The sequence below is a fragment of the Leucopleurus acutus genome (assembly GCF_964270905.1).
Source record: "Leucopleurus acutus genome assembly, chromosome: 5".
Taxonomy (NCBI): Eukaryota; Metazoa; Chordata; class Mammalia; order Artiodactyla; family Delphinidae; genus Leucopleurus; species Leucopleurus acutus.
Genome location: NC_139147.1, coordinates 61,463,899 through 61,491,658, shown reverse-complemented (window position 1 = coordinate 61,491,658; position 27,760 = coordinate 61,463,899). Strand labels below are relative to the sequence as shown.

The window sequence follows — 27,760 nt, the reverse complement described above, 5'->3', positions numbered from 1 at the left end:
GCAAAGTGATTCAGTTATACACACACACATATATTCAATATATAAATGTATAATTTTTTTCATATTCTTTTCCATTATGGGTTATTAATACTTCCCTGTGCTATACAGTAGGTCCTTGTTATTTATCTATTTTACATATAGTAGTGTGTAGCTGTTAATCCCAAACTCCTAATTTGTCCCTCCTTCCTTTCCCCTTTGCTAACCATAAATTTGTTTTCTATGTCTGTGAGTCTGTTTTGTAAATAAGTTATTTTGTATCATTTTTTTAGATCCCACATATAAGTGATACCAAATCATTATTTCTTAACACTGTAATCAGCTTTCCAAAATATGGCACCTATTATCCCATTCAGTGGTCAGGTTAGTTTACTTAGTTTATCTTTCCAAGTGTCTGAATTTCTTGAATCACTGATGCTCAGTCTTAAAACCACAGTTGTTTTCATTTTTTCTATTTTTTTTTAAATTAAGTTTTAACTTGACCAAATAAAAATGCTTATTTGTTTAAACTTTTACATTTAAGGCTTTATATTTATTATTGCCTTAAACAGTATAAATCTTTTTAGCATCCCTTGGACCTCTTGTTTGGAAATCAGTGGATCGTATAGATTACGGTCTGTGAAATCAGCAACATCCACATCACCTGGGAGCTTAGAAAGCAGAATCTCAAACCCCATCCCAGACCTAATGAATCATCATCTTTATTTTAATAAGATCGCAAGTCATTCATACATACATTAAAATTTGAGAAACACTGCTAAAGAATTTGCCATTTAAAAAAAATTGACTTCAGGTGCACAGAATTGGTTAATTATGATATGGTTCATAATCATTGTACAATTTATTATCCTCTTTTGTTTTTATTTTATTCTTTCATTCATTTGTTCTTTTTAATCAAAATAAATACCTGTAAACCCAAGACCCAACCAAAGAATTAGAACATTAACAATAATTTACATCTATCTATATGTTCTTCTCCTACTCTTATCAACACTCCCCTAACCAGAGGTAGCCAGCATTCTGAATTTTGTGTTTATTATTCCATTATTTTTTCAAAAAATAATATATATAGCTATACCACTTATAAATGTGTGACTAAATAATATATTAATATAATACTGTGTCTCCTAGAATATGCTTTTTTTTTTGCTCTCAACATTGTTATTAAGATTCATCCATGTTTTTGTAAGTAACTGTAATTCACACCATTTATTTTTAATTTTGTATTATCTTCATAACATCATCACAGTATATTATTTCTCCTTTTAACGGACATTTGGGTTATTTCCTACTTTTTGCTAATACAAATAGTGCTGGTATAAACATTCTTGTATATGTCTCTTGGTGACGTTTGCAATATACTCTTTTCAGAATATACTGAGTTTGGAATTGCTGAATCATAGGGTATGTAAATGCTCAGTTTTGCAAGAGATTGTCAAATTATTTTTCCAAAATGGCATTACCCATTTACACTCTCACCAACAATGTGTGAAATATATCTGTAGATCCTTATTCTCTTTAAAATGTGGTATTTTCAGATTTATTAATTTTTGCTACCTGAATGGATAAGAAAATATCTCATTGTGGTCTTGATTTGCATTTTCTTGTTTACCAAAACTGTGAACATGTATGTATGTGTGTTTTCTCTTCTGTAAAATAGTGTTCCTGTCCTTTGCCCATTTTCTTCTTTTAATTTTTTATGGATCTTTTCTATGGATTTGCATGAGTTCTTTATATATTCTAGATACTAATTTTATTTCTTCTTCTGCTTTGTAGCTTATCATTTCATTACCTGTAGGGTATTCTAATGAAAAGAAAATTCTTAATTTTTATATGGTCATACTTATCATTATTTTCTTTTACTGTTAGTGCTTTTTCTATCTTCTTTTACTAAGTCCTACTCTGGAATTGATTTTTGTATGTTATGTAGAGATTAAAGTTTAAGTTGCTTTCTAAAGGGATACACAATTTTCCAGCTCTGTTTAATTTATATTCTTGTCTTTCCTCAGTGATTTGCCTTGCCACCTCTCATATAGCAAGAGTCCATATAAATGAGGGTCTGTTTATAGACTCTCTTTTCTGTGATCTTGGTTTATTTGACTATCCCTATGCCAACAGCACATTTTCTTAATTACTAGAGCTTTATATTATAATATGTCCTTATGTGTGGTGGGGAGAGTCTCCCAGAATTCATCTTTTTAGTTCTACCTTTTCCTTAAATGTCAACCTCCCCCCACCCAGCTAAATTTTAATTTAGAACCTATATGCTTCATTCTTTATGTGTAAAACCTAGTTATCAATACATTTTTTAAATATCTTCAAGTTTATCCAAAGCATTTCTTACAGTAACTGCTTATTTTGGCTTACAGTTTGTTAATGATGCCAGCCTATGAAACTTAAAAGCAAAAAACCAACAAAATGTAATGCCAGTCTTATAATATTCAAACTAATTCAATTTGAATACCATTCCAGATTCAATTATTTATTTTAAGATTCCAAGTTGATATCATAGTTTCTTAATTTAACAAAATATAAAAAGTGTATACTATTCACTTAACATTGCTTTTAGCAGTTTTTTATGAATCTAAATATAAATTACCCCATGGAATCACATCCATTCAGGGATTATTATTATCAATTTTAGCTGTCTTTAATATCACTAAATGCCAGACAGTGTTTAAGTACTTAACATTTTTTGACTCATTGGTTCCTTACAACTCCATGAGGTAGTTATCCCCATTTTACAAATGAGGAAACAAAGGCTTAAAGAGGTCAAACAGCTTGGTAGCTCACTTATTAGGGATTCAGATGGTAAATTCCCGTAGTACTAAGAAATGTTTCCTTGTGAAAACTTCACTGAGCTGCCCCTCCCACAGAACTAATTCTATGATGATTAAATACCTCAGTCTTCCTTCAGTTCTGCCTTAGCACCAAATATTTTTATTCAGGAGGATCAAACATTAACATCAAAGCCATCTTGAGAGAGAACAAAAGATGTAAGTATATAATGAAGAAGTATGTAAAATTGTCTTGGAAATCGAAGATTGGATGTATAGTTACTGGTCTTGAGTAATAGGTTGATTGTATATGTGACGTGGCATCAGATCTCAGGTCATATTTAGCTTTGGCTGGTGGAACCTCCCTTACTCATTTGCCTTTTTCCCTTCTCAGATGTCCAGAGCTTGTATAGTGGTATATTTGTCAGAGGATTGACAAGTATTCTGCTTACTGCTTCTAGTAAAGACACACTTTTGACAGTTTAATGTCTCCATTCTTAACCCTTTGTGTTCTTGAATGCTTACTTCTGTTTTCTATTCTGTGTCTATTTTGATTTTTAAAATAAAATATACAATCAGATAGGTAAATAATTATATGTTTTATTAATGTCATGTATTAAAATATATTCAACTATTAACATGCTATTCTTGGTATTAGTATTTATTGAATTATGGGGAAGGCAGATGTTAAGGCGAAAGAGGTTTCTGTGGGATGGAATGAAAACAGGTGCCCACAAAAATATTAAGAGATAGTGACAAAGAGCTGATATATGAGACTCCTAATTTTTCTACTGTGTGCTGACCAGATATCTTAAGGGGATATAGATTTGAGAAAGTAGAGGGAAGAACCTTCACTTACCTGGAGTGGCTGCAATAGGGAGAGGTGTATGATGGCACAGCACACAGAACTAGCCTGTGATCACTTGGAAAAGAGTAAGGGTTAGAACTTAACAGATAGTCATGCATGTTTTTCACGATTGGAATTTTGAGATAAATTGCTCGGCCCTGACCTTTTAACTGATATAGTTTTGCCTCAAGAATGGGTGTTTAATATTGAAAATCAGTGTGTAGAGAAGGCAGAATTTAGAGGGGTATGTTATAGTTGGAAAGTGATCTAGCTGTGTGAATGTAGGCTAGTGAAAAGCTGATTGCCAGTAGGGGATGGACACTGAGGGACTTATAAGGTATAGAAATATATTACTCAGACTATATAGCAATTGTAGGAATGTGTGGTCAGAAAGAGGAAGAATAGGATCAATGTGTGAATGGTCTTTATAGACAAATGTTTATTGAAAAAGCAGGCACTTAGACTATATGGAAAAGTAGGGCACATAAAGGCATTATGGGATTGTGATACCTTTTGAATGACTCAAAATCTGTGGAGAACCAAGGACATCCTCAGAGAAATAGGACTGTACAGAGATATAATTTAACTTAATTTACATGCAACATAGGAAGGAATATTTTTGACTGAGGCAATTTTTTTTTAATTTATTTTTAAATTTATTTTTGGCTGAGTTGGGTCTTCGTTGCTGCTCGTGGGCTTTCTTTCTTTCTTTTTTTTTTTCTTTAGTTTCGGTGAGCGGGGGCTACTCTTCATTGCTGTGCACAGGCCTCTCATTGCGGTGGCCTCTCTGGTCGCGGAGTACCGGCTCTAGGTGCGCGGGCTCTAGAACGCAGGCTCAGTAGTTGTGGCGCACGGGCCTAGCTGCTCTGCAGCATGTGGGATCTTTCTGAACCAGGGTTCGAACCCATGTCCCCTGCATTGGCAGGCGGATTCCTAACCACTGCGCCACCAGGGAAGCCTAGGAAATATTTTTAAGTTTAAGGGAGAATAGAGAGCAAGAGATAGCTATATGCTAACATTTTGCTAATGAAGATAGAGGAAAGAATGAGTCTCTGTTCATTGGATTTGCAACCTAAAGTCAATCGGAGGGGCCCAAATTTGAGAGAAAGAATGTGTATTTGATATTTAGATTCATGCTTTAAGACTTTAGCTGGGCCTTGCTAGTTATTTCATTTTAACTCCTCTTTCCCCATCATCTACCTGCAAATTTTTGCCTTTTGTTTCATGATGAAAATTGAGACAGTTCAGCATGACATTTTTCACATGTTCTTTTCAATGAAGATGTTTTAGATATGCTTATATTTGCTGCATAGCCAGCTTCTAATGGTCTCTACCTTCAACAGTTAGGAAACTTCGGTGAGATTTTAAATGTGCAGAAGAATTCTCCAAGGTCTAGAAACCTTTATTAAGATTACGAAAAAGACCACTGAACTTGACAAAGTCACTTTATATTCTAATTTAAAATTTCAAAATCTAAAAGTCAGAAAGCTTTCTCAAGCACACAAAGAGACTTAACGGGAAATAAAATGTTTTACTATAAAAATAAACGAGCTTTCACAATAAACTGAGACTTGGTAATACTGAAATTTTGCAAATAGTACAAACTATTCTTTCTATAGGTGCTTATTGGATATGTGAATTTAAACATGATGAAATTAATCTTTATGTTCCTCAAAGATAAGCCCATCTTTAGAAAGTATAAGCTCAATGAAGCTTTACAATCTTTCTGGCCCTACTTTGTGTCAAACTAAAAATAGTTGGAAAATAATTCTTTAAAATACTCTCCTTCCCCATAGGCAATAGGTCCACTAATTGTCAAATAGCATAGCTAGGCTGTCCTACTAAGAGATTTTCACTGTTATCATCCTTGACTCTTGTATTTCTTTGCCTTACAGTTTGGAATCTTTTTGGTTCAAGTCTCAATGAATAACAGACTGAAAATATTGCTTCCATCCTTTCTTTTTCCTTTTCCCAAAGATGGTTCTGTTCTTCATCTTAAAATAGTTCAGTCACTACAGGGAAAAAAAAAAAAGATGAAAGCAATAGGTAAAATATGAAAGGTAAAATGTGAATTATTAAAATTATATAATGGATACAAGAGAATTCATTCATTGTACACTATTTTTGTATGCTTGAAATTTTTTATAATAAAAAAATTTTAATGCAGTCAGAAAAATAAAATTAAATAAATTACCTTAACCAACAGATGGGTTTGTTGCCCAGTTATAACTATATATGAATTCAGGAATTTCAGGGCACAAACCATAAAATTAACCTTATCTCAACAGGTTATAATTTTCTGTTATTTAGTGTGGTCAGTCCAGGCTTTAAAGTGTTTTGAATTATTATGTTAAAGGCAAAAACTCAGGTCTGAAACTAACAAACAGTGAAGCCTGTCATCACTCCCCATTAATTCTGAAGTTTCATCTATTTTCAAATCTATAGTCTTCTTCTTTCTCTTCTGGATAAAGCTGTTTTTGAATTGTGGCTCTTCCTTGCCAGACTAGGTAGAATACTTGAGTCTGACTCAAAGATTTTCCATTTTGTTACTTTTTTCTTTCTTTTTCTTTTCTTTTTTCTTCAGTGTACTACATTATTGCCTTAAGGCAAACATGTTCTACTGTGCCTGTGTGTCATAGTAGAAAGAGCACAGGATTAGGAGTCATGGGTTTTTCAGTCCCAGCTTTCTCATAAACTAGCTTTGTGACTCTGGGCAATTATTTTACTCCTTAAAAGCTTCTAATCTTAATTCTCTTCAATTTCTCATTTGGGGATTTTTAACCATTCAAAGCTGTATATTAAAAAAATGCCTTTCCTGTGTTAAGGTACTATAACACTCTGTATTTTGCCCCTGTCTGCCTTAAATTCAGCCTGATAGTATCATCCCCCTCAAGTCTTCATTTTTATGTTTGCATTCCCAAAACAACTCCTATTGACTGTTTGTAGCTGAATATTTTCAAATAGATGTTATTTTTTTAGAGTTTTAGATTTACAGAAAAATTGAGAACATAAAGTTCTCATGTATCCCACACCCATCTTTCTCTATTATTAATATTTTATATTAGTATGGTACATTTGCCACAATTAATGAACCAATATTAACATATTGTTATTAACTAAAGTACATGGTTTATTCAGATTTCTTTAGTTTTTACCTAATGTCTTTTTCTGTTCCAGGATCCCAACCAGGATACCACATTACTTTTAAAGACTTTATATATTTTTAGAGCAGTTTTAGGTTTACAATAAAATTGAGAGGAAGGTACAGAGATTTCCCATATACCCCCCCCCACACACACTGCATAGACTCCCCCATTATCAACATCACTCACCAGAATAGTACAATTTTTACCGAAGAGTAACCTACACTGACACATCATAATCACCCAAAGTCCATTTTTTACTTTATGGTTCACTTTTAGTGTTATACATTATATAGGTTTGGACAAATGTACAATGTCATATGTCCATCATAATATCATACAGAATATTTTCACTGCCCTAAAAGTCATCTGTGCTTTGCCTATTCATCTCCTTGCCTTCTTACTTAACCTTTGCTGGCAACCACTGATCTTTCTTACTGTCTCCATAATTTTTCCTTTTTCAGAGTGTTGTATAGTTGGAATCATATGGTGTGTAGCCTTTTCAGATGGGCTTCTTTCATTTATTAATATGCATTTAAGATTTCTCCATGTCTTTCCATGGCTTGATAACTTATTTATTTTTATCACTAAGTGATATTCCATTGTCTGGAGGTACCATAGTTGTCTATCCATTCACCTACTGAAGGACATCTTGGTTACTTGCAAGTTTTGGCAATTATGAGTAAAGTTGCTATAAACATCTGTGTGCAGGTTTGGGTTTTTTTTGTGTATTTTCACCTAAGTTTTCACCTCATTTGGGTAAATACCAAGGAGCATGATTGCTGGATTGTATGATAAGAATATGTTTAGTTTTGTAAGAAACCACCAAATTATCTTCCAAAGTGACTACCATTTTGCATTCCTACCAGCAATATGTAGGAATATGTAGCAATATGTAGCAATATGCAGCAATATGTAGCAATATGAGTTCCTGTTGCTCCACATACCTTGCCAGCATTTCATGTTGTTAGTGTAATGGATTTTGGCTTTTCTAATGGGTGTGTAGTGGTATCTCATCTTAATTTGCATTTCCCTGAGGACATATGACTGGAGTGTCTTTTCATATGCTTATTTGCCATCTGTGTATCTACTTTGGTGAGATATTTGTTAAGTTCTTTGGCCTGTTTTTTAATTGGGTAGTTTATTTTCTTTTTGTTGACTTTTAAGTGTTCTTTGTATATTTTCGGTAAAAGTTCTTTATCTGATGTATCTTTTGCAAATATTTTCCCTTGATATTGTCTTTAACAGCAAAAGTTTTAAATTTTAATTTTAATGAAGTCCAGCTTATTAGTTTGTTGTGGGGACCTCCTTATGACGGTACCCCTTGGATTTTTTAACTCTCAGAGTTGTTCACAGTGAGCCTCTAGCAATTGGTCAATTATCGTTCAGGTTTTCCTACCCTGGCGCTAGTTCCTGTGACAATTTCCGCTCATGAGTTTCTGTTCCAGGAAGCTGTGACTCCTTATATTCACTTGTCTGTCTCTTCAATCTTATGGACCTAAGAGAGGAATTGATGATTTTTCTATCTGTTCAGCTTTTTACTTGTTGGGAGAGAGTGGTGACTTCCAAGCTCTTTATGTGTGGAACCAGAAACTGAAAGCCTTCCTATTGAATTTTATTAGTTAAATGCCATATACAAATCTGACCCTTATTTGTAACCCTAAATAAGTAATTCACAATTTAGTGTCCTCTCTCTTACCGCACCCCCTCTTTTCTCCCTTTCTCTCTCACTCAATAATCTCTTTTAGTATGATGGTATTGAGTAGGCTAAAAGCAAGGACTCATGAAATTGAAATATTTGGGAACTACTTCATTCAGTTTAGAACTGTTAAATAAGAGCTTGACAGTTAAAGCAGAAATAAGCTCAAAAACACAAGCTAAGATTTCTTAAGTGCTTACTATGTGCCTGAGCTTATTGAGTTTAGCATTTGAGGGTTTGTACTCTAGAATTAGTCTACTGGATTTAAATCTTGGTTCTGGTGTACTAGTTGTGGGACCATGGACCTCATGTTTCTCACCTGTAAAAAGTTTAATGATAGTACTTATAGGGTTTTGTGATGATTAAATGAGATGATATATGTGAAATGTTTAACATAGTGTCTGTCATATGGTAAAATGCTTGATAAATGCTAGTTGTTACCAATACTTAGATTATCTCATTTAGTCAGCACAAAAGCCCTTGTGCTATATAGATACTTTTATTTTACCATTTTAAAGAAGAAGGCAAAATGTTTAATGATATTAAGGGATTTGTCTGAAGTAGTAGGGTCAAGATTTGAACTTAAGCAGTCTGAATTTAGAACCCACACACCTTTAACTTTTATGTTCTATTTCCTCCTAATTAGTAACAAACAGATACAAGAGAAACTAAGAGCTCAAAGAAATGATTCTTTAAGTGTGATCCTGAGAGTCTTGTGATCATCTAAGTTCTTAATCAGCTATTCTTTCAGAATTGGTTAGATGAAATGGTGATCTTGTTTTAATGGACCACCCAATACTTTAGACATACATATTTTTCCAACATTATTTTTTATGAATAGCAATTATTTTATTAAGATATTTTTATAACTATAAAAATAATGTATGTACTATTTAGAAAGTATGCAAAATACAGAAAAGTATTCAGAAGCAAAGTATATGATTCCAGTACTTAGGGACAACTGCTTTTTTTTAAGATTATGTGCACTTTTTATTATTTAAAATTTTTTTCCAAGCTTTACTGAGGTATGATTGACAAATAAAAATTGAATATATTTAGGTTGCATAGCATGATTGTTTTAAAGGATATACAATTGATAATTTAATAAACCTATACATTGTGAAATGATTACCATAATCAAGTTAATTAACACATCTATCACCTCACATAGTGAGAACACTTAAGATCTCCTTTGTAGTGAGAACACTTAAGATTTACTCTCTTAGCAAATTACAAGTATACAATACAGTATTATTAACTATAATCAGCACACTGTACATTAGATCCCCAGAACTTATTCATCTTATAATATCACTTGGGAAGAAATAAACTGATTACTGAGGAAACTTAGTGTATTAATGAAGAGTATAAAATAGCACTCTAAATTTTATTTGAAAGTCATTCCCCACCTTGAATGACCATACTAGCTATTACAACTCTTTTTATGGGTGTGTCTTCCTTGATTCAGTTTTTTTCATAAAAAGCTATTTTCTAGGAATGTATTACAAAAATATTTGCTTCACCAACCAAATTCTCAGATACTAGCACCACTAGTAATAATAATGTGAATATGTCCTTCATATTCATATGTACTTCACTTTGGGCCTAGGTAAATAGTTTAATAATATTTATTATCATTATATGTATATCACTTTCTTAGTATAAAACATTCTGTTTGTTAGATCTGGTTAGGACTTTTTTTTTTTTTTAGTAGCTGGGGAACCAGGCTTGATGGAATGGTAGGTGAAAGTTCAATTTTGTAACTTACTTCTTACAAGATCTGGTGCAAATTATTTACTGTCTCTGAAGGTCAATTTATTTCTGTGAAAAATTAGGATAATGTCAAATTACTTCGTAGTGTGGCAGGGAGGATTAAATTCAGTAATTATGTGAAGAAAGTTTTTAAGCTGTTATATGATAGGCAAAATATAAATTGTTGATGTGAATCATTACTAGTTTGAAGAGATCCATAATACAAAAAAATTGAGGACCTCTGGTTTAGGAATAAAAGGACAAAATGTATTATTGCTATGGGTCAAACACTTTATATCTGTTTTCATTGACTATGTATGCCCCATTTTTCCTAATGAGGAAACTGAAATGGAAAATAAGAAAGCTAGTGAATGTGGACATTTGATTCAGGTTTGTTTGACGTTAAAGCTCATGTTTTTTCTACCAAAACACTCTGCTCTGCACACATACAGATGGAGTGTACTGTACATGGACAATTGAGAGTAAGGTAAAAAGCTAATCTTTCAAGTTCTCATTAAGATACAGTGACACCTTATATTTATTATTCCTCCTTTTACTGTCTCTAAATATTTCAGAATGGTTTGCTTTTTTTTAAACAGCACTGTGAGTTGAGTAGAAAACTGAAATTTCAGATGTGATCAAATAACTAAATATTGTATATCACCCGCTAGTTTTTCTCTGTCTCAGATCACTTATTTGAAAAAGAGTCATGAAGAATGTTAATGGTTTATAATGCATTTCACAAATGAATATTTTGTAAAAATCAAAATTCTTAATTTTGGTGAAGCAAACGGTATATTTCATAATATATTTCAATTGGTGTTTTATAATACCTAGGCAATCATGATTTCAAATTCATTGATGAGAATTGCCTACTTTATGCACAAAGTATCCCATTGGAAACCAACATTTAAACATTTCTTATCCTCTGGGGAGGGTCTGAGAAAAGGCAAGTTCCATGTAGTTTGAGTAATCAAAGTGGTGTAGCTTACACAGATGAGTTTAGTAAAGAGGAAAGATCACACTCATCTTCATTCTAAGTCAGCTTTTCAGTGTAGCTTATTTTGCTGGAAATGCATTTGCTTTTATAGAACATTAGGCATATCAAATGGAAATATGGAATTACATTTCAAAATCCAAATAGAAATTATCTTTGGATTTTTCATACCTTACGTTACATCTGTTAGTACAAAAAATTAAGGGTTATAGTATTTTCAAATGCTCTGGAGAGTGTTTTCCTTCCTGAAAAGGTATAATGGAATATGTATAAAAACAATAGCATGTTTTGCATTGCTTGTGCAGTTAATTGATCATTCCTATCAATAATGGAATTGTCAGAAGATTTATAAACAATAAGCAGAAATTGATGGTGGTACCCTATATACATTCATTCAACACCATTTATTTAATTTTTGAGCACTTAATACATTTGAAGCATTGTACTTTGCACTCCATTAAGATATGGGGATGGCTACAACATGACTTTGCCATCAGAAGCCTTGTAATTTTGTGAAATAGATAAGCATGTTAACAACCAACTCTATCTGCCCTAATAAATATTCCTGATTTTGTACAATTAATCTCATTCTTTCCCTGGGAAGAAAACTAATTTTTAGCAAGTGTTCAAAATGTGTAGACACTGTACTTAAAAATTAAAACATTCAATGTGCTTTGAATAGTACCTTACACTTTGAAGGTGCTCAACAAGTATTATCTGTTATTATCAATCTAATATAATTATCAAAACAACTCTGTGAAATAGCTATTCTTATTTTATAGATGAGGTATACCAGACATGGAAAAGTAACTTGCTTAAAAATACATAGCCAATATGTGTTATTCAGATCTGAGTCCGAGGCCCATGCTGTAGTACAGTGGTCTCAAAAATAGTGTACGTGCACTCTAGGAAATACAACAAAATATTTGAGAAGATATCAAAACTTTTATATATTTTTTTATTTTAAAAAATCTAGGGGCTTCCCTGGTGGCACAGTGGTTGAGAGTCCGCCTGCCGATGCAGGGGACGCGGGTTCGTGCCCCGGTCCGGGAAGATCCCATATGCCACAGAGCGGCTGGGCCCGTGAGCCATGGCCGCTGAGCCTGCGTGTCCGGAGCCTGTGCTCCGCAACGGGAGAGGCCACAACAGTGAGAGGCCCGAGTACCACAAAAAAAAAAAAAAAAAAAATCTAAGAAATTAAGATTTACTAATATGTAGATTGTTGCTGGTAATGTCAAAGTATCATTTACACACATTGTAAGTTATATAAAGTATACTGAGGGGAGAGAGGGAGTTGATTTGCTTTAAGATTGGGGGTACTGAATTTTATCTGTGCCTTGTTGTAAGTCACAGATTACATTGTCTAGTGTTAAATAAATCAACTCATAAAACAAACTGAATGTGGAAAAAAATAGCAGAATAAGGATAAATACTAATAAGCACATTTGAACAAGAATATCTCTAATACATAGTATGAATCCGTTGTCAGCTATATTACAAAAATTTTTAAAATGATGATTTAATCATATTTGACACTAAGTCAACCAAAAATAATGATCAAGAAGTCTATTTGAAATGTGGATTTATATTCACTCTCATTAAGGATGAACCTCATCCTTAGTGTATGGCATGCCTTGAGAAAAATGACTGAAATATCGCATGAAAAATAATATTACAACAAACGATATAACATTTATTTGTCAGCAAATGCTGTTAGACGATGCATAGAAAACACTGAAGATTTGAAAAAATGTGTTTGAATAAATTATACAGTGTGAGAGGTCCACTGTGTTGTTAAATGAAAGTATAAGTATTTCTAATATTTCAACCGATGGTATTTGTTAGGCTCAATTTCAGTAATATGAAGAACTGCATTTTTATGAATCACTAAAAAGATTACTGGAAAAGATACCTGCCAAGAATCAAAATGCCCTCTAAGTAAAATAATGTATTCTGAAAAAACTATGTTAACGTAGTTTTGTAGTGTTGGAGTGGTTGATGTGGTTGGAATGGAAAAAGATTTCTGGGTAAGATTACAGAGCTACTTCTGCTCATGACATTCATTAGCTTATAATTTATAAGCAAGCTATTTTAGCAAATCAGTTCAAGTGAAAGGATACACAAGTGCTGCAGGATGTCATTGATGTGATTAATTTGTTTTTGTTATTTTAATAAAATATTTAAAATGTAGTAGAAAACAGAATCGAATATGGAAGTGGAATCTTTATGATACTTTGTAGTGTGATGGAAAGTGGCCATGAATTTTGTTTGTACCACTTGAGGTTCACTGTTATTCAGTGGGAGATCATTGAGAAGCGATATGAAATTTGTTGCAGTTATGCATTTTTATTTTACAAAATGACAAGAGTTCTAATTTTGCCACCTTTTTCTGTGATGACAGGTGCTCTCTAACAAATATTTCTGGAAAAAAAAGAAATGTACTTGATGTTTTTTTTTTTTTTAAGTAATTATACTAACAATGAGTGAGAAGATAGCTGCTTTTTGAAAGATCCATAGTATGGAGAGGACACTTTCATACTGAATGTTTGTTGTTATTTGCAAATAATGTGATTTTTGTTGCCAAAACCAATGTAGTTGTAAAACTCCAGTTTCTGTATAATTTAAAAACTGCACAAAAACTGTACCTGAATATTTTTTAAAACTTGAAACAGAATTTTATAACTTGTTTTACAATCCTCCAAATGAAATCTTTAAATAGATTTTAAAAATTCTTTTGTTAAAAAAAAAATGCTACAGGTACCTCTTAGTTTTTAAGAATGACCGATTGACATCTGGGAAGATGAAAATTTACTAGCCAAATTTCAACAAAATCTTTTACACAATTGGTGGTTGGGATTAAAAATTGACTACTGTGATTGAATAAGCACAGCTAATGGTGCTCTTCTTCCATTTGGATCTACTATTTTGTGAGGCTTTTCCCCCCTCCATGACAACCATTACAGCTAAGCATCATAATAACCTGAAAGTAGTACCAGATTTTCAAATGACTGCTTCACAAAATGTAAAACCAAGACAAGATACAAAGAATGACAAATATTTAATCATATTACTCTAAAAATAGTGTTTTTTAGTGAGAACAAAAATATTTGAAAATTGTTGATAAATATAAAATTTATTTAAAATATTGTTTATTTCTTGTTTACCACATTCTTTAAAACAACTATTACTTCATATGTTCTATAATATCTATAATATAGTAGTATGTCTATAATTTATAAATAATTGTATATATTCGAGTGTGGACTTATATTTAATCAGTGCCTAGTCAGAAAAACAGATATGACTCAAAAGAGAGGGACTTTAATCCAGGGAATTGGTTGCAAAAGTGTTGAAAAGTCTGGTGGAAGGAAAAGATGGTGGCAGTGTTTTTTAGCAATAAATACCTGTAGAAAGCAAGGGAAAGTTTTGTTACCCAGAGCTTATAAGCCGCTGCTGCTGAGGCAGCTGCTGAGGCAGCTGGAGCACTGCTTCTGCTGTAAATGTTAGAATCACCATGTCCAGGAAGCCAGGTGACCACACTCCTACTGACACAGCAAGAGCCCAGGAGTCCACAGTTCCCCCAATGCTGTTGTATTTGTCCTGGCTGGTAGAGCTTCCAGTCACCTGTGATGGCTGCTTCTGTTCTGCACCTGTGGTACTACTGCTGCAGTCAGCAGTCCTGAGAGCCAGATCCCAAGAGCTCTGTGCTACAGAGGCTGCTGAAGCACCATTGCTGAGACTGCTGGTGCCACAAACAGAAGGAAAAAAAAAATCCTCTTTGATCTTCTGCCAGTGCATCCCATCCTGGTAAAGCAATCTGGGAAATGTAGTTTTCAGGTTCCACCGCATAAGAGCACATGGAGGAGGTGGGAATGGAGTTGAGAACCAACAGACAAATCATCTACGTAGAGTTCAAATATTTTTAGTGATGGGATGTATAATTTTTAAAAATTGGAGAATCCATTGATCTAGAGTATAGGGGTAGTAGATCATTAGTAAAACTACATCTTCCTCCAAATTTTATTAACTTGTTTTAGAAAATGGATTCTGGTCTGTTATCTAAAACAAGGGTTGTTATTCAGGAAACACACACTGGCGATATAACATTTCTTATTGGTCTATGCCCATGCCTTTCCAGCTATAAATATTTTGTGTATCACCCACCACTGCCTAAAAACTGCTCTGATTTATTATTTATTTCTATACACTTATTAATTTAACTTTAAAAATAATAGTATAGTTAAAATGTAGCACCTGGAAAAGTTCAGAATTTTTTAAAATTATAATATCTAACATTTTATTTTATAACATAAATATTTTATATTTATTATTTTGTTGTAAAGTATATTGTAAACATTCAGTTAAACTGCTACAGCACAAAGTAATTATTGAGTGGCATATTGAATTAAATGCATTTATTGGTGGAGGGAGTATAGTTAAAGAAGTTTATTTTAGGCAAAAACCACTTGGATTTTATTAAAATATTAGCTTAGAGTGTTTTGCAGTTTATTTCAGTTACAAACTTCTAGATATCATTTCTTAAGAAGTGTGTATTGGAGTCCCAGATCATTAAATTTCTAAAATGAAATCCACAATGATGATTTATTTCTTTAATAACCCTTTTCATAATTAATACAGATTTAATTATGGGCACTGTTCTTCTCTTATTGATTACTAATAAAACTGTTTCCTGTTGAGACACTTGTTTTTTTATGTTCATATTCTACATAGGTTTAAATGATGTTGGGAGTATTATCTGAGTTGTGGAAGGTCCAGTTAGTATTACATTTTAAGTGGTAAAATTTCATCAGTTTGAAATAGAGGAGGACACCACATTTAATTTAGTGATAATCCTAAATTTATAGATATTCAACATAAAGTAGAATTTATTTTGATAATTTGATAATTTTGAAACACCTAACATAATTATCAAAGTAAAATTTAATTTAATGAAACTCATTTCAAAATTTCTGTTTCACAAGAAGCCTGTGGACGTATCTGATACATTATACCTTCTGATTTGTATATTCTCTGATTAATGAGGTTTACCTGTATTTGTTATTAATAGAAATGAAGAAGATTGAGATTTTATGTAGGTTCTTTTCCAAAAGCTTGATATGACCTTATATATTTAAAAGGTTATGTTTGTAAGCCTATAACTTATTGGGGTTAAATGAGCTTTCTTAAAAATAAGAGATACTGTTTCTACCTATTTTGAATTGTCCCTGTGGCCTGTTGCCTCAGAGGAGTTAGCAGGCTCTTTTCATGCTGACTCTATTATTAATATCTGACTTCAATATTACTTGACAGATTGTTATTAATGTTTCCAACTCTTTAATCAAACTGGTTCCTGGTATGTTTCATCACTTTTGAAAGTTATTTATTTATATTCTGCTTTTCTTCATTATCCTTTCTTTAAATTTTATTTTGAGACAGGTATACTTTTTCTCAAATATATGTAAAATGAATATTGAAATTATTATTGGGGAATATATATACTCAAACTTGTTTCTCATCATTAGTTTTTTCTGAAAATTTCTTCCTAATCTCACCAGTTCATTATTCTAGAAAGTTTTTGGAGTAATTTTGTCAAGCTCCTCCCTTTATCCCTTAAAAATTCCACTTGGATTGAGTTTAGGCCTGACTTCTACCACTTATTAGCTGCAAGACTTTGGGCCTCAGTTTCCTCATCTATAAATGAAAACATTATTATTCCTTTTCTTATAATGCTGTTAGGAGGATTAAATGAGTTAGTGTATGTCACACCAACCACAGTTCCTGACACATTATAATAGTGATAACTTTTATTAGAAGAATGGATTCTTACTAATAGTAGCAAGAATATGGAGACAGTTTTGGCATGTAGAGTCACCAAGCAGGACAGTGGGGATCTCACTAACCTGCTGGACAAACAACATCTATAGCAATTAAGATGCCTCTTTTATATCTTCCATGTAACTTTTATTTTTCCTATAGAATGCACTCTGTAGTTTGTTTCTTTTTCCTTGTGCGTTGAATATAACGTGTACATATGGATAAATTATTATGTAAGTGTTGAAACTTTAAAGACGGTTGCTAACACTGTTCTAGATTGTTTAGGAGAGAAGATTGAGCAGGGAGCAGAAAAAGTTAATGTATATATACCTAATATATTTTTCTAGAGCCAGGGAGATATTGAGAATGACATTTTTATGTTTTTTAATTCCTTGATTCAAAATTTATTGATTGTGTCACAAAAGAACTCTCCTCCCCTAAATTTCTGAAGATATTCATATCATTTAAGATCAGTTTATAGAGGTAGTAACAACAGTAATAGTCATAATAAGCTTGTAATTCAGACATTAATCTCTGTGCCTCTTTTCTACATGGCCATATTTCTCCTGTGTGTCTATGGAAAAAAAGGTGATTGACTCATGTCCATATCCGAGTCATTCTATGTTAAAGATACTTTTGACTTTTTACTATTCACTATTCACCATTTACTGGCCACTATTCAAAGTGCCACTGGTCACTCCGTGCAACTCCTGGAGTATTTTCTGTCTCAATTAAGAAGCTTCTATGTTTGCAAAGGCCACAGCATAGGAGTAAATGTATGGCAATACTTTATTTTTCCATCTTTTTATTCCTTATTATACTATTAAATGGGGTTGTAGAATATACCAAGCTTTCCAGGTTTGTAGAGAAGAAGAATATTTGCATCGCAAAAAATGCAAACCTCTTAGAATTTATATTAGGTGTCACTCTTTTAAAAAAATCTGTGGCCACCTTGACATTGGGGAATTTCTCACTGCCCCCCTCTTTCCTGTCATTCTCCTCTCTTCCTCCTCTCATCTCATTTCTATGCTCCCCTACCTTCAAATTATTATTAATTTCTTTTGCAGCACACTTTAAACACACAAGAAGAATTATTCAGGTCCCACTCTTTGACCCTAACCAGCTTAAAAGGTATTTTTCTCAAAGGATATGGTTCTATTCCTATGAGGCACTCTAAGGCCAATTTCAGACTTACACTTATGTTGTAGATGTGAAAGAAAAAATGGATAAACAAAATGTAAAGGGAAGCTGAATTTTCTTCTCAGAAATGAGTTAAAATTCTGCTAGCTATAGGACAATACCGTTTTTTTTTTTCGTTGTTGTTTTTTTTGCGGTACGTGGGCCTCTCACTGTTGTGGCCTCTCCCGTTGCGGAGCACAGGCTCCGGACGCGCAGGCTCAGCGGCTATGGCTCACTGGCCCAGCCGCTCTGCGGCATGTGGGATCTTCCTGTACCGGGGCAAGAACCCGTGTCCCCTGCATCGGCAGGCGGACTCTTAACCACTGCGCCACCAGGGAAGCCCGACAATACCGTTTTTTTTCAACATTTTATTTTGAAAATTTTCAGACGCAGAAAAGTTGAAGAGTATTACTTTTTTTGTCTCCTGTAACCGTTTTTGTTTTTTCCAAGATCTTAAAGTAAGAATACGTTCTATATGTGATTTAATATGTGTTACAATGCTATTTACAGGTTGTTTATATCACTCTTGCAACTCAAATTTGTTAAAGTTTTTAATTAGCGAAGTTTTATAAATCCCATATATTGCTTTGTTTGTTCATTTGTTCAATCATTCATTCATTTGTTTATTCATTCATTCAAGAAAACTTTATTGAGCTTTACCCATATTCCAGGTGTTCTGCAAGGTGTTAGGCTGACAAAACTTAATAAGTAGAACCTCTGTTCTAGGAGGTTCCTTCAGTCCGGTGGAGAAGGGAGTTGTATTAAAGGATAGATGTCTACAGCGCTGCAAAATGTATAATAAAGGTACTCCCAGTGATGTAGTTTACATGGAATGCTTTGTTTTTGTTTTAAAATTAAATATTTGTTGACTAGAATTGACATTAGATATGCATCTCTTCCCATATAAGGGTCATACTACTGACCTACCACTCGTAAACTATGATTTATCTATAATCTCTTCTATTTTTTTCTTGGTACTGATGAGATACAATTTTAAGACAGATGACCAAGATTAAGGATTAAGGATCATTATCTAATTAGGCCAGATAGAACTGACTTTATGATGGTGGCCTCAGTACTTAGTGACACTTATTCATTTTGACCCACTAATTCAGACTTCGCTTTTCTACCCAGGGCTAAAAGTCTTGTTCTGTCCATCATTGCAACATGACTCTTATTTTCAATCCTACCCCTTCTTTTTCTTTTTAATCTGTGCAATAAAAGTATCTTTTGGGAATGTTCTTATGAACAATCTTAAACTGTCCCAACATTTCTTCCTGTTTAGCCTCACATAATATAAAAACATTAATGATGCCTGAGAAAGGACTTGGCAAAAGTATACTTGGGATAGGGGTAAATGGTTTTGAATTTAGTTGACTTTCTTTTCAAAATTAAAAAAGTATCACCCTTCATGTACATGTGGAAGTATTCATTTGCCAAGTCAACAATCTCTGATCAAAGTATACTGTAACCCTAAAATTAATGAAATTTTATGCTCCAGGGCAATAGGTATCACGGATTTCCACAGTCATAAGAAGTACATGTACTGTGTACTTGTAGAAGACACTTTACTAGGCACCTGGGGGACAGTGGACAAAATTAACTCAATGGGTCTATAAACCACACTGTTAGAGAAAAAACTATCTCCAATCTAACCCCAGTACCCCCTCCTGCTACACACACACACAGGCACACACACCTTTCATAAGCCACATTTTAAATTTAGGTATTTATATTTATTTTGTTTAATTTCATTTTTAGCTTTTTGATGGAAGTACAGGAAGTTTAAGGCACTGCATTACATGGGATATTACATTAAATAGTGGCAATATTATCTGCTTTGGCTAATATTGTTCACATGCCTGTCCCCCACCAGCCTGTGAAGTCTTAACAAGCAGAAACTACACCATATGTTTTATTTTCACTTTTCACCCTCAAGTAGAGTGTATGGCACATAGTGGGCACAAAATGCATGTTTAATTAGTGCACAAAGATCAGAGCAGATGAATTTTCTTGCAGAATGAGACATTAGTATAAAAGTCTTCAGAATATATCTCTAAATAATTTAACATTAAAACCAACTGCGTAAAAATCATAGGATGATATTATTCAGTATCTCTTACAAATCATTTATAATTAAATCCTTGTTTTTTTCCATGCCTTTCTCAGGCTATGGAAAACAAGAATTTTTAAAATTGTATTTTATTTATTATTTATTCTTTAAATAATTACTTGCATTCATATTTGATACTTGAACTAGGGAACCTTTAAGAACTGTGTAGTTTTTTTGGGTTTTTGTTTTCTTTTTTAAACACAGGGTATTCAGGAGAATAATGTATGGGAACTACATATAGTGCAAGTAGGCTTTATGAATTGATAGCTTTATTGGTTACAAGTTATTTTCCACTTCAAGCAAATGGTTGCACATATTTATGGACATTTGGAAACAGGCGGTTGAATGGACTACGTAAACTTTTAAATAGACTCTTAAACCAAATGTATTGAGAGTTCTGGGTGTAAATTAGAAGAGCAAATTTGCTATATTAGTAAACAAGTTAGGAGGAATCATCAGGATGTGTTGGATTTAACTCATAAGCGCAGATTCTTATGCCTAGATGAGGCCTGAGCTAGAACTAGATATTGGGAGACAATATGGTGTAGGGATTAAGCACATGATCTCTAAACCAGACAGGCTGGATTCAAATCTCATTACTGCTGTGCTGTGTGATCTTCGGCAAATCACTTAACCTCTCTGTTTCTTCACCGGGAAAATGAAACTAAAAACAATCCCTACCTCATAGAGTCATTATTAGGATTTAATTAGTTAATAAATGCAAAGTACTTAGAGGAGTTCCTGGCACATAGTAAGGACTTAAGCATTAGCTATCATAATCATTATTATGTTAACCAGTTCAATTCCTTCCTTTCAAATTTAATTTAATTTATTATATGAAGCTGAGTATGGCTACATGACTTGCCCAGGCTACACAAACTACTCGTGGTGACAGTAGGACCAAAATCAGTTCTTAACTCCTACTTTAGGATGTTTCTACAGGATGAAATTGCCCCATGGCATATCAACATATGAAACAATTTAATTTAATAACTTCAGAGTCTGATAGTCAGTTAGGATTATTGTTTCATGTGGTGCTATGGTTAATTTAATACGTGGATCACCAGTTCTAGCAGGGAAAGTGTATCTTGAACTCCAGAAAGTACTAAGAATATGTCACTTACTGTGCTTGGAATCTAGTAAAGTATGCAGATATGGAGAAAGTGTTGGGATGTTGTGCATTTTTCACTAAGCCAAAATATTTGTTTTTCTTTTTAAAATTCAACTAACTGGTTCTTCTTTAGAAAACGTGAATAGCCCTCATGGTCCTTTACATTCCTTTTGACTCCTGCTGGTAGAAATCAAATACTGTCTTCTTATTCTTGCATTAAAGCAAACTAGACAAAACAAAAATACCTAGAACCCTATTTTTAAAAGTCAGGACATACTAATATATAATTCAAATCAGTCTGTCAAACTGTGCAGCTTGTGTGCTTTTTTAAGTGGCATTTTTCTTCATACATTTGAACAAAGCTTCAGAGAAACAATAGGGCAATAGTAGAAAAACAGAACTGTCTGAGCAGTAAGGGGTGAGATGCATGCTGGTACCTTAGGCACACTAAGTGAGTCTTAGAAAGGTTTTTCTCAAGACATGTGACCAAAAGTAGGGGGCTGTAACCTCCCCTTTCACGTGTGTCTGCCCCCTCTTTATTAAGCAGCCACCCCTGAGAAGGGTATAACACTACTGCAGTACCAGAGAATTAGAATTGGTGGTTTACAGTGAGAGTGGAGGGTCTGGAGTCTTGGTTTCTTGCTAGAATTTTCCCAGGACAGTGTGCATGTGTGGCCAGACATCACGTTTTAATTTCTGTGCTATGGGTTATTTTCTCTTATAATAGCTAAAACAATATTGATCTCGGTTCTGAACATAACCCAAGATTTAACTGACATTCTAAAAGATTTTTGTGAATCAGATGAAGATACAGTTAATCTATAAGTTGTATATTGAAGTAATTAAGTTATTCATTTTATTAATTGAAAACTGACTTTTAAACAAAGGAATTGATACTTATATACTGAAGTAGTTTTGTTTATGCAAAGGAACACATCCTAAATTTTGAAGCATGGCCAAACACTAAACCATGTAAAAAGGATGATTTTACAATGAATGTACTTAATTATTGGTGCCCAAATGCAGGGTTTGAATGGGTCAGAATCAGTCATTTTTTCATTTTTATGTAAATTTTCTTTAGAATATTTAACCTGTATTGTAATGTTTCTAAGTCCCATCTAAATGACACACAGCCAAACTGTATAGAAATATTTTAAGGAAGGTGGCTGTCTAGGTAGACAGGCAGAGTCTAGTTTAAAAAAATTGGGGGACAAGGAGAAGGGCTTGAAACTAGTTCTGTTTTCTGATCTTTGTAATTCCATAGCTGCAAATGTATCACTTATGAAATAAGAAAAGGCATGGGGGAAGGGGTGGGGAAACACGTGATGGGGTAAGGAGTGCAATATCAGCATTATTTTGGTTCTAGCATGTAGACAAAAAAACGGTTAGAGGCATTAGACAAAGAAAAACAGGTTTTTTTTTCTTTTAAGGAAGCATTGATTATTTTTATTTTTTCCTCCTAATAAAAGAACAAGGGAGTTCTGCTGTGGTTTCAGATCCATATTCTATGAAATCTTGTCCTGCTTGTGATGGAAGCTCCTTGTGGGATTTATTTCTATTGTTGTAACACTATGTACTATATGCATTGCACCTGTTCACACAGAGTACATTGCATTGTGGTGTTTTTTTACAGAGATGCTTCAAATAAGAAACCAATCTGCCCTCTTCTAGAGTACCAGTCTATTAGTTACTTAATTAAACTTAATTCTGCTTTTGTCTGCAATGTTGCTTATGGTCTTGATTTATTTACTGAGCAATGATTTCTTCTTTGCAGTTATCAGTTTTGTCTGAGATCAGTTTTCCTGTTGTATGGAGTCTGTTTTTTTCAGAGCCTCCTTTAAGACTGCTCTGACTTTAAAATCATTACTAGGTTTTTGTCAGAGCAGATTTGTTGACACTCTTTTCACATTAAAAAATAAATTTAAAAGATTGCACAAATAAGCTATGTATTTCAATATTTCCTGCTAATATGCAAAAAATGTATTTATGATAATTACATGTACTGTGTGCCAGAACTGAAACAATACATTCCTCATAATGGAGCATAAATAAAGAAGGTGGAGCCAGCTGCTCTTAAACTGTTTATCTGCAAGCAGTAATGATATAGAGAATATACCTTTTTCACTCTGTTAGTCTGGCAATACTGAACCTGTTGCTGCATTAGACGAGTTGCATTTTGCTGGATAGGGGAAGGAAGGCTGTCTGCTGTCTGGTAGGAGGGCTTTGTCTGTGCCTTTCTCTCTCTGTTTCCTTCTGTTTTTCTTTCTCTCTCTCCTCTTCTCTCTCTCTCTCTCTCTCTCTCACTCGCTTGCTCTGTCTCTGTCTCTCTCTCCCTCTCTGCCCCCCACCCCGTGCCTTGCTCTCTCTCTCTCTTCCCGTCTCTGTGGTTTGTAAGGTAGGTTGCAGTGTGTGTATATACACAACATCAAGAGCAGGAAAATGGACTCATTAGGGAGGCAGGCAGTCATTACCACTCACACTGTACTTCCAGGGAGACACCGATTATGAGAAGAGAAACTCAGCGCTGAGGAAGAAGGTAGGGCAGACAACTTTCAAAAAAAAAAATCCTGCTTCCTCAATCCCCCCTCTACCTATCATCTCCTTTAGCCCCCAGTGCTTTTATTCTTTCTCCCTTGAATTTTAATTTCTAGATTTAAGTTTGACAGAGGTATTGCTAGCTTAAAATTTAGAACATCTATAGGAGGCCTATCCTCTACTAATTTTCTTCCTACTTATTTAAGGGTGTGCCCTTGTGATTTAGTTTAATTACTTTAAAAATAATTACAAACAAACCTATTTTTCTTACTAAAGTCCCAAATAAATCAGTATCTTTCACTCTTTTAAAACAGACCCCTCGTATGTTTGTCAGTCTCTTTGCTTTTCTTGTCTGTTTATGCAGTTCCATCTGTCTGTCTATATATCATGTTGTCCTTATTTATTGCTAACTGGGTTTTGTTAGTAATGTGCCAATGAGTTTTAGCTGCAGTGACAGCGTGGGTATTACTAAAGTGAGACTCTTGTTCTTTGTTTTACATTGAAGTTTAAAGTCCATATTTACAGTTTAAATCCTCGAAGCAGGTTGAATACTTTTTGCCAGTATGTTTTTTGGATGGCATTGACCATAAGGTGAGGGGTTGTCACTGAGGGTGGGTAAAAATCTAGTAATTATTTTTATTATTACATACTCTTCTATACTACATGTGGGGGGTATTCTGAAAGGAATAAGCTTGTAACTTGTATTTTGCAGATGGACTTTTACATTTGTAGGGATATCACTGTGGTTAGTAAGATTGCAAACTTTCTTAACAAGCAGTTTTTATCCTAGGACAGTTTCCTTTCAGTATGTAACTGTTTATTTATGCTTGGGGAGGGAGAAGTGGGGGGCTGGCCGTCTTTTTACAAAGTGGAAGCTATGAAGTGTATCAGGCCATCTTATGCAACAACTGTAAGTATTCATTTAACATTTCGAGAACTATAAATAATGCACTTGTTATTTCAAACATAGTTTTGAGGTGCTTTCTTTTTCCTTTATTATTTATTTTTCTTTTTTATGTTGGGGAAAAAAAGTTGCATTCACAACTAGGTGACATTGTTGAAGAGTTTTCCCAGAACAGTGTTCTTCAAAATTCAAAGAAGTAGTTAAATAGGTCCATTTGAAATGGTCTCCTTAGTGGAGTTTTATTTGGATTTGTCCAAAAGTAAAACTGTTGTTCCTTTGATAAAAATTAAGTCAGGTGGTAAGATACGCAAATATTTTCAGCATACACATTAAGCAGTGATAGAAAATGGATGCTAATCTATAGAGATCTTTGATAATAACAGTCACCTTTTTAATAATAAATTATTTATTTAATAGAAGTGGCAGACTTTCTTTATTTTCTTTCTTTCTTTTTTTAAATTCCATTAGGCCTCTCTGACAACACAAAGAAGTCCATAAAGCAATATTCTTAACCCACCTGGGACGCCAGAGCAGATTCCCAAACACATTCTCAAGGTTCAAACCTAGTAAAATGTTTATTAAAAATCCATTATTCCAAGAGGGTGGTGAACTTTTGCTGCTAAAAGTCTTTTTTTCCTTTCTTTTAAAAAATTTATTCAGAGACTTTTAATTTGCTTATATTACCTAAACTTCTAATTTACTTATATTACCTAAACTGGAAGGCCAGCTTTGACCAAGATTAGTACAGATGCTAAGTATACTCAGTCAGGGCCTGTCAGGGATTTTTTTAACCCTGAAGGTCTCAAGGGGAACTGTGGGGGGAATCTGTTGAAAGTGCATGTTCATATGGTATGCAATATATGGTGTTTCAAATGTGATTTTCTCCATTTCATACTCTTGACCCAAATATTTGTTTTAAAACTAATATGTCAAAATTGTGCATGTCTCATGCACCTGTCATTTTCTATATTAATATTATGAGAACTACCTAAAATTCTACCCTTTTTCAAAAGAAATCTTTAATATATCTCTTGACCAATAATTTTTTTTTCTGTACACATGTATGTGAGGAGATATCTGTGTGCATTTATGTATGTTTATGTACATATTCTCATACATGTGTGGATAAAAAAAAATCACAGATTCCTTGTGGATATGACATCTTAAAATTTCATGTTAAGCATGTTTATGTTAATTAGAAGCAAACAAAAAACAGAGGTTTTTAAGAGAAGATGAAAATTTCCTTTAACCTTCTAGAAAGAATAAAAGAGTAAATAAACATTTAGTCATTTTTATGGTTGGCTTGATTTTTAGAATGTGTATATGTTTTCTTTTGCATTATAATTCTTAGCCTTCAGTAGATTTAAAATATTTTTAGTATGAAAAATAATCTTAGCCTTTTCTGGGAGGGACTGTCACAATCTAAATACAGCAGGACATTATAAAATGTGCATAAGTAAACTCAAAACCAGTGTATTCTGCTATATAGGGATTTGGAAATCTGAAAGGCTTGCATCACAGGAGGGCTATAGAGTGCCAGAAGAATTCATTAACCAGCCTTGCTGGTTATGGTGGGCTTTTCCTATCAGCACATGAAATCTGCCTATTGAAAGCCCTGGAGTCTTGGTCAGGTCACAGTGTGTTTCGTTTTAATGTTGGAGCAGACAGTTATCTAACACACCCACATGAGGAAGTGCTCTAAAGCAGTTATTTCATGCTTTGCCATGCCCTGTAGCTAAAACAGTTTGGTACTGAGTGACATGTGTGTGCTTTTAAACTCCTATCCGATGAAAATCAGCTATGGCTCCTTGAAAAGGACCAAAACAGTGGAATGCAAGACAGTGTAATTCAAATGCTAAGCACATGCTGGTTTAAACTTTTTTTCTTTAAGGGGAAAATCACTATGATTATTTTTAATGTAAAGACTATATAGTAATTTCTTGGATTTTACTCATTAAGATTTCAAAACTTGTGGATAGTTTCCTTCTTCATAATTTTTCTCCAGAAGCCTACATTCATCAAAAGGATAGCAGCTGCATACTTTCCCCTGAAATGTGAACAAATAAATGGTATTCCTGTTTACTTATCTATTTTTGAATTTTAATGATTAGTCCTTGTGCTAATTAACAAATTCCCGTATTCATAAAATCTGGCACTTTATAAATATCCAATTGTGTGATTATCTACACATGTTCTGGCTTTCTATAAATATAGAAATTATCAGTAGATGTGTTCATGAACTTGCCCAAGCTTGAGGAGCAGCTAGTCATGCTGCCACATAGGAGCCAAGTTCGGACCCTGAGCAAATGCGTTGCCCCAGGGTCTGGCAAGGTGTGTGGAAGCAGCATCTGGCTGACAGCTAACTAGTGATCCTTGCCGGCAAAGGAAGGACTGATGTTGACATTCTTTGAATGCCACTAGTTCCAGCCTTTTTTCAGTCCCAAGGGTGCCTTCCTTAGGTCTAAAAGTTGATAATGGATACTAGAGCTGACTTGTCTTGGAGGCCACTTTAGAACTATATTTTAACAAACTACATTTTTCAATGGAAAATACACTTTATTAAACTTTTACGAAAAAATAAACTAGTACGTTCATTCTAAGGTCCTTAGCCAGTGAGAATCTAATAAGCATGAAAAGTTGCATAGTGCTGAAAAGAAAACCTAAATATTTCCATTTACATGGCCATGTGACTATCGCAAGCACATAGAAATCATACATTGCTTACATAGTAACAGTTCACCCTACATCAAGAACAATAAACACTAGCAGTTGAACAAATGTGTACATGTAAAAGTTATTCTTAAATTAGAAGTCAACCCTTTTATATATTTTTTTCATGTTGTATAAGCCATTTCAGTTAGCTTATGCAATCACTAGGTATTATTTACAGTG

At 33.6% G+C, this 27,760-nt stretch overlaps 1 protein-coding gene across 14 annotated transcripts in view; it reads left to right on the top strand.

Annotated features, from left to right (window-relative positions):
- ZBTB20 (zinc finger and BTB domain containing 20) overlaps positions 1 to 27,760 on the top strand; it is a 799,009-nt gene that overhangs the window by 19,785 nt on the left and 751,464 nt on the right. For 12 of the 14 annotated variants that reach the window (XR_014326231.1, XR_014326232.1, XM_082839961.1 and 9 more), the window contains exon 1: positions 23,818 to 23,965. The exons of the other annotated variants lie outside the window; for them this stretch is intronic. The gene's annotated coding sequence lies outside the window, so the exon portion shown is untranslated. Of the gene's footprint in view, positions 1 to 23,817; positions 23,966 to 27,760 lie in introns of those variants that run through there. 14 annotated transcript variants of the gene reach the window in all.